This window comes from Musca domestica, unplaced genomic scaffold, assembly GCF_030504385.1.
Source record: "Musca domestica strain aabys unplaced genomic scaffold, Musca_domestica.polishedcontigs.V.1.1 275, whole genome shotgun sequence".
In the NCBI taxonomy this organism is placed as follows: Eukaryota; Metazoa; Arthropoda; class Insecta; order Diptera; family Muscidae; genus Musca; species Musca domestica.
The window spans coordinates 475,310-483,687 of NW_026712291.1; the positions used below are offsets into that span (position 1 = coordinate 475,310).

Sequence of the window (8,378 nt, forward strand, 5' to 3'; positions counted from 1 at the left end):
TTAGAGTAAAAAATATATACATACTGGCTGACTCGGCCCGTCGTTTTATTTTATAATGTTCATTTCTGAGTTTTATTTTGATTTTTACGCATACGATATTTCTGTTTGGAAGATCTATACTTTGCTCAAAAATTATGGCCTGCAAATTGTATCCAATCTAAAATTATTGTATACTTTATATCATTTCTATCAAAGGAAATATAGTTTAGGTAAATTAATGTAATATAAACTTCTTGTACTCCCAAGATGATTAGTATTAAAGTTTCCCCCATGGTGCTATAAGTTAATGAAAGTCATTGTGAATTTCCTAGACACATTTCTAACCGAATGAGATAAAATGTATTATTTATGACTCCCAATGAGTGGAATAGTTCTTCTCAAAATTAGTCTATGTAGGTCAAGTTTGGAGAGATTTCATTCTTCATATAGGTTAACTTTTGTTGAAACTTCAACGACACAACTCAATTATTAATACGTAAAATTTTAAATTTTCAATTTTGGTGGTCATTGTGCGCTGGAAATGAAGCGAGGAACCTCATTTTTTAACCATTCTTGAGTGGCGCGAGCTGAGTGCAATGGCGCTGAGTCTTGTTGGAATTTCCAAGGTCTGCGGCCAAAATGTTTGCATGCCCAAGGCTTTAATACACAATCCAGAATATATTCGCTATAATATTCGTCATTTATTCTGAGGTGCACATTTTTCGATCAAGTTGCTTCTTTATTTTTCGAAACATTTCTGCTGATATTGCTCCTTTCTTCCGTCCACTTCCTTGACGTCGGGCTACGCTACCAGTATCACGGTAACGACATATTTACATATTATTTTTTATTACATACAACTCTTCCTCAATATACAATTTCTGACTTGTATTTAGATGAGTCTCCTCGATGGATATTCTGAAAAATTAGAATATTATTTGCATTTCTTTATATTGCAAATGTAGTGACGTAGGCTATCACAAGGCCAGCCTCGCCTGACGAGGAAACTTTTTAGTTGTAATCTAATTATTTATTTCAATTCATTTCAAATTCTTTCTCTAACCAAAATTTAAAAGTGCATTTCGAAGAGTTGGTCGCAGTTTAAAATGCGATTGAAATATTAAAATCAGTAAGTAATGACAAAAATCGATTGGTGCCGACTTTATAATACCCAAAACAACTATGAAGTTTTATTGGACGATTTTATGCAGTCTTTAAAAGACTTTGTGGAAAATATTAAAATGTATATATTAAAACAGCATATTTTCGAATTTTTTTGGAAAAGCTGCTACCAATACTACTGAAGGAAGGCTCGGAGGTGCCACAACAATAGGGAAACGAATTATAAAGGATTTTCCTTTTTCTTTAATTTTTAAAGGGTTCTTCCCTCCACCTTTGTAAGGAGGGTATATTAACTTTGTCATTCCGTTTGTAACATCCTTAAATATTCGTCGTAGACCCCATAAAGTATATATATTCATAATCAGCATAAAATTTTAAGTCGATTTAACGATGTCCGTCTGTCTGTCCGTCTGTCTGTATGTCTGTTGAAATCACGATACAGCCCACATTATTTGACGCCAAAATTTAGCAGAGCAATTTGTGTTGGGTCTAGGATGGTTGGTATTGAAAATGAGATATATCGGTCCACGTTCTGGTATAGTCCCCATATAACGGTACCTCCCGATAATCGGTATTTTGATGATTTATGCCACATTTTTTCACGGATTTGTCTGAAAATTGGTATTTGTAGGTCATAACGGGTCCCTGTGGGTGTGGCAAAACATTGCATGTATAGGTCCACGTTTTGGTATAGCCCCCATATAAAGGTACCTCCCGATATTCGGTATTTTAATTGTTTCCCACATTTTTCACGGATTTGTCTAAAAATTTGTATGTTTTGGTCATAATGAGTTCCAGCTCCGGTGGCGAAACATTGTATGTATATGTCCACGTTTTGATATAGTCCCGATATAACGGTACCTCGCAATATTCGGTATTTTGATGATTTTTGACACATTTCTTCACGGATTTTGTATTTGTAGGTCATAATGAGTTCTAGCTCCTTTGGCGAAATATTGCATGTGTAGGTTCACGATTTGGTATAGCCCCCATATAACTGTACCCCCCGATATTCGGCATTTTAATGGTTTTTGCCACATTTCTTCTAATGTTTCCTTTACCCTAAGGTGGAGGGTAATAAAAGTTTGGCCCGGCCGAACTTAATGTTTTTTTACTTGTTACTTTTGTGATAAGTTCTAAGCAGAAAAACTTTTGGCAGCAATATGAGACTTAGGCCTGAATTCACCTCCTGTGTGGCCTTGATGTAAGTCATCTAACAGTTGAAAGGGGTAAAAGGCTAAATTTCTCACTTCAACAGTGGTTTGTCCTCGTTGTCTTCCCATTTTTTATTTTTATTTTTTTTTAATATTTACGTCAGTGAATGGCACAACACGTGGAAATTTGTGATAAATTAGCTTTAAGGGACTTTCCCAAATACATTTTCCAACAATCGCGTGAAGTTGGGCGCTGTTCGAAACAGGGCTGCTGTATAAATGCAAGCTGTACGAGTTTAGCTTTTGCATAGAAATTTGGTGAGTTTTACAATAAATGCCACTAATTTGTTAAATAAATAAAAACAGTAAACTTTTGTTCTACGGCTAGTTCTAGTACCCTATACGCTAAAAGAATATAGTTTTCTTCTGGTAGTGAATTTAATAATAATCATACATTGCATGAAAGAAAATTGTTTGCTAAGTGCATGAGTTTCGCTTGGAGCTACTGTAGATATAGTTAAAAAAGTGTAATTCTAAGTAAAAACTAAAAATAAATCAATTGACCTTAAGCCGAAGAAACTTATATAAAACAAGTAAAAAAACATTAAGTTCGGCCGGGCCAAACTTTTAATACCCTCCACCCTAGGGTAAAAGAACATTAGAAGAAATGTGGCAAAAAACATTAAAATGCCGAATATCGGGAGGCACCGTTATATAGGGGCTACACCAACACGTGCACCTATAATTACAATGTTTCGCCACACGAACTAGGACCCATTATGACCCACAAATACCAACTTTTACACAAATCAGTGAAAAAATGTGGCATAAATCATCAAAATACCGAATATCGGGAGGTACCGTTATATGGGGACTATACCAGAACGTGGACCTATACATGCAATGTTTTGCCACACGCTCAGGGACCCGTTGTGACCTACAAATACCAATTTTCAGACAAATCCGTGAAAAAATGTGGCATAAATCATCAAAATACCGAATATCGGTAGGTACCGTTATATGGGGGCTATACCAAAACGTGGACCTATACATGCTGTATAGGTCCCCGTTGTGACCTACAAATACCAATTTTCAGACAAATCCGTGAAAAAATGTGGCATAAATCATCAAAATACCGAATATCGGTAGGTACCGTTATATGGGGGCTATACCAAAACGTGGACCTATACATGCAATGTTTTGCCACACGCTCAGGGACCCGTCATGACCTACAAATACCAATTTTCAGATAAATCCGTGAAAAAATGTGGCATAAATCATCAAAATACCGAATATCGGGAGGTACCGTTATATGGGGACTATACCAGAACGTGGACCGATATATCTCATTTTCAATACCAACCATCCTAGGGACAATACACACACTTGTGCCAAATTTCAAAGGTCTACGTCAAATAATGTTGGCTCTATCGTGATTTCAACAGACAGACAGACAGACAGACGGACATCGCTAAATCGTCTTAGAATTTTATGCTGATTATGAATATATATACTTTATGGGGTCTACGACGAATATTTAGAGGTGTTACAAACGGAATGACAAAATTAATATACCCTCCTACCCATGGTGGAGGGTATAAAAAAACATTTAAAGTACATTGTGCGATTTTTAGATAGCAACTTTCTCATTATATTAATTGTGTTCCACAACCTGCAAGAATCTATTGCTTTTGCCTTTTTTTGTTGATATCATAAAAGAAACATCGGTTATCGTACTAAAGACGTATACATTCTTGCAGTTCTGGAACAGACCAATTGTTATTCAACTTGGCAATTAATAAATTATTAATTGTGTCACTGCTTTATCTTGTGAGATCAACTGATCAAATTATTTCAGGCAGATTATACGAATTTTTTTCTTTAGAGTACAGATTTTTCCAGTAGTCCATGTGCCACTATAGACCAGATCTGAGCAAATTCGTATACATTGTTTAAGTAAAATTAAACTTGTTTTTTTTTTCATTAACATTTTTAGTGTATTTCAACTTGGTTAAAAAAAATAACACTACCTAAAATTATTATTGAAATTAATTTTTAAATTATTAAATGAATAATACATATTGGTTGGTTAGTTGTTTAACAATAACCAAGATAAATCTACCGATCAGCTATTCTATAGACTAAACACAATTGATTCCTGCCCTTATAACCGGCAAAATGAGCAGTCGCAAACGTTCGTTGTCATGTGTGAGCGATTGCAAGAAATGATCTCAATCACCAACGTAATGAACGATCGTTGTTGTGTGTTCGTGCTCGTTTGTAAAGAAGTTATCGCGTTAAAATACAATCGCAAAATGAGCTCAAGCAAGATCATAATTTTATCGTACGCCAGCGAATTTTTGTGCACCCTGGTGCCTATTTTAGCAAAAGCACCTCAGTATAACAGCAGCTTGTGATTTTGGTTCTTGTCACCACTGTGGCATTTTTCCAAAGGTGGTTCATTTATTTTATTGCTTTGTATTAATAGATGGCGTTGGTAGTAAAAATATGTCACGTCACCATATCATCTTGGCTTAATATGCCAACTTTATTTGTTTAGGTGTGTGTATTCTTTTTAATAATAAAAAATTGTTCAGAAAATATTCAAATTCGTGTGTTTTCAAAATACTAATTACAACGAATACATCGACAAAATCTAAAGATTTTGTTACGAAATAAACCTTTAAAGATATATAGAACATGATTTTGATAAATTTTGAATTTTCATTCAGTTTTCGCGGTTTTAAATTATTCCAATGCTATAAGTTATTTGGGTTTTTATTGTTTTGATAGTATTTCTGACATTACAAGCCAAACAGGTTGACCTATATACTTTCAGTTTTTTTAAAGTTAGCCTACCTTGTGCTATGAAATAAACCTTTAGAGATATATAGAACATGATTTTGAAAAGAAATTTTGATCTTTCTTTCAGTTTTCGCGGTTTTCAATTTTTATTCAAAATCAATGCAACAAGTTATTTAGTTTTTTATTGTTTTAATAGTAATTTTGACTTTGCAAACCAAACAGGTAGACCTCAATTCTTGAAATTTTTTCAGAGTTAGCCTACCTTGTCTTCATTGTACCAGGATTCTATTTATGTTTGCTTTGTTATTCCGTTTGTAACTCCTCGAAGTGTTCATGATAGATGCGCCATATCGGTCCACGTTTTCGTATAGCTCCTATATAACGGTACCTCCCGATCTTCGGTATTTTGCTACTACATCCTATGCAAAAAAAAAAATTCGTATGCATGTCCACGTCTTTGTATAGCCCCCATATCGTTATATGGGGCATGGTACAATGAAGAGAAGGTAGGTCAACTTTGAAAAAATTGCAAGTATAGAGGTCTACCTGTTTGGCTTGTAATGTCAGAATTAGTATCAAAACAATAAAAAATCAAACAACTAGTTGCATTTATTTTGAATAAATAATTAAAAACTGCGATAACTGAATGAAAGGTCAACACTTCTTTTCAAAATCATGTACTATATATCTCTAAAGGATTATTTCACTACAAAAACTCTAAATTTGGTCGATGCATACGTTGAAATAAACATTTTGAAAACACCCGAATTTGAAGTTTTCTGAACAATTTTTTTGTTATTGAAAAGAAAACACATACATAAACAAATAAAAATGACATATTAAGCCAAAAAAAATAAAAAAAATTTAAATCATAGGTAGGGCTATGATACTACCTTGATATCATTGTACCATGATATGGGGTACAGTACCTTCCTTTATTCGGTGTTTTGAGGATTTTAACGACATTATTGGCCGGAATTGTTTCAAATTTCGTATTTGAAGATCTTAGTGGGTTCTACAGACTATGAAAAAAGAATTACTTATGCAGGTCCGCGTCTTCGTATAGGCGCCGTATAAAACTCATCATTTAAACGGTATTTTTTGGAATGGTGGAGGATATTGGAGGACCCGACCGAACTTAGCTACTCGTTTACCGTTTCAAATTTATTTTACAATTTTTTGATAGGTTTTGAGTTTATTTCGGCAATGGACGCGAGCTTTCAAAATTTATATAAAAACCCAAATTAAAACGAAAACATTTGAATACGAAGGATTTATGTAAAAGAAAGCCTGATTTTACTGTTTCACTAAACTACAAATAAATACTTTCCACGACAATTACAGCAGAATTTGTTTGTTAGCTTTTCAACTTTTTTAATTTTTCCAATATTTTCCGCCGCCATAACAGCTGATGGTCGCTCTCCGCTCGTATTAATCGAACGTGGCATCAGAATAAATGCCGGTTATTATTGCGAGGGTGTATTAAAGCCTTGGATACGCAAACATTTTGGCCGCACACCTTGAACATTCCAACAGGACTCAACACCATCGCACTCAGCACGCGCCACCCAAGAATTGTTACAAAATGAGGTTCCTCGCTTCATTTCAAGCGCACAATGGCCTCCAAATCTCCGTATACCAATCCGTTTGACTATTGTGTCTGGAGTATTTTGGAAAGCAAGGTTGTCACTAAAAAAACCAAAGTGTCGATCACCCAAACAAGCGCTTCTCCGGGAATGGGACAAAATACCGCAGAACAATATTCGGACAGCGTGTGACGGTTTTATTGGCCGTTTGAAGACCATATTTCGTGCCAAAGGTGACCAATTCGGACAAATCTAAACTTATTCTAACCATTATTTGCTTTCATTTAATAAAAATTAAAAAAAAAATTAAAAAATTATGGCGTTTGACTTTGTTGTAGTTTTTTATCTCACCCTGTATATCGACAGAAATGCTTTTAGTAAAATAAAAATATCATGCCTATCATGAATAGGCCTGAATAACGTTTTTTAACTTCTTAAAACATAGGGTAAGTGCGCCTATGTTCGGCATGTCCCAGTAGTCGGCAGTTTTGAAATTTAAACTTAAATAACTAAAAATAGAATTGACCAAATAATGAAATAATTGCAAAAAACGTCAACAGTGTTCTCTGCTCTCTTTCTGTAAAAACCAATGAGCTCCGATCATTTATTACGAGAGAATAACGGTTTTTGTCAGTGAGTGTCTTCCAACGCGTGCGATAGTGCTTGTTTGTAAAGAAAAAATTAGTGGTGGCGTCAACTTAATAATCGATTTAAGTACATTTAATTTAATACTTTTGGAATCAGAAATATTTTATAATAGTAAATAACAGCCTATAGATCATTTTATAACTTAAAAACGTACAAATCAAGTATTTTTCTCTTATATTATATAATGCCGACATTAGGAACAGAAAATAATAGATTTGCCAGTAGTCGGCAGAGGGTGCCGATTGCTAGAAAAATATCATTTTTGACCAATTTCGCCAAAACTTGAGAAAAGTATTAAAAAATAATTCAAAAACTACTCAAATAAAAAATAGTTTCAAGTCGGCAGTTGCTTTTATTTTTGCTTTTTGACAACCTTTTCTAAATTAAGTAGGTTTTTTAAATCAGCTATTTGTCGCTTTAGATAGCAGTGGTATTTTTGAAGAAAGGATAGACATCAATTCACAAATTGCAAATATAATATTTATTTTTTTATTTAATCTCATTTTTATTTAAATTGAAAATCCATGTTACTGAAGGTAACCATACTATTCTTGATTTTCTACCTATAATTGGTTTAGAATGAAAGAATATATAATTAATTAAACTGTGAATTAGTAATATAGCATTGTTTTATACTTTTTGAAATAAAAAAAAATACAAAAAAATATTTTTTTTACTGAAATACCATATGCCGACTACTGGCAAATAGACATGCCGAGCATTGGAAAATGGTGCCGACTACTGGCATAAAACTACTATTTTAGTAAAATTGCAATTTTTGCCAATTTAATAAAAACAATTCAATTGTTGTTTATTATTTCGAAAACTAAAAAAAATTGGGATTTGAACTACTTTATTTTTTTGCAATTGAAAGATTTCACATAGAATGTTAAAAGATTGAAATATTGAAAAGCCTAAAATGCCGACTACTGGTACACTTACCCCATTTCATCTCATGATGTTTTTCGAAAAGACTTAAATTGTAATGATACAAACAACTCTGTTATATAAAGGCGATTTATTCATTCATATTCAAATACATTAATGGATTATTTAAAAAAATATTTAAAAATTCTACACCGTT

The 8,378-nt window shown here is 33.5% G+C and overlaps 1 protein-coding gene across 2 annotated transcripts in view; it reads right to left on the reverse strand.

Annotated features, from left to right (window-relative positions):
* Nucleotides 1–8,293: 8,293 nt before the first annotated feature.
* Nucleotides 8,294–8,378, reverse strand: part of LOC105262477 (uncharacterized) — a 33,001-nt gene continuing 32,916 nt past the window's right edge. For both annotated transcript variants that reach the window (XM_059124299.1, XM_059124298.1), the window contains one exon: nucleotides 8,294–8,378. This exon is cut by the window's right edge and continues 181 nt beyond it. The gene's annotated coding sequence lies outside the window, so the exon portion shown is untranslated.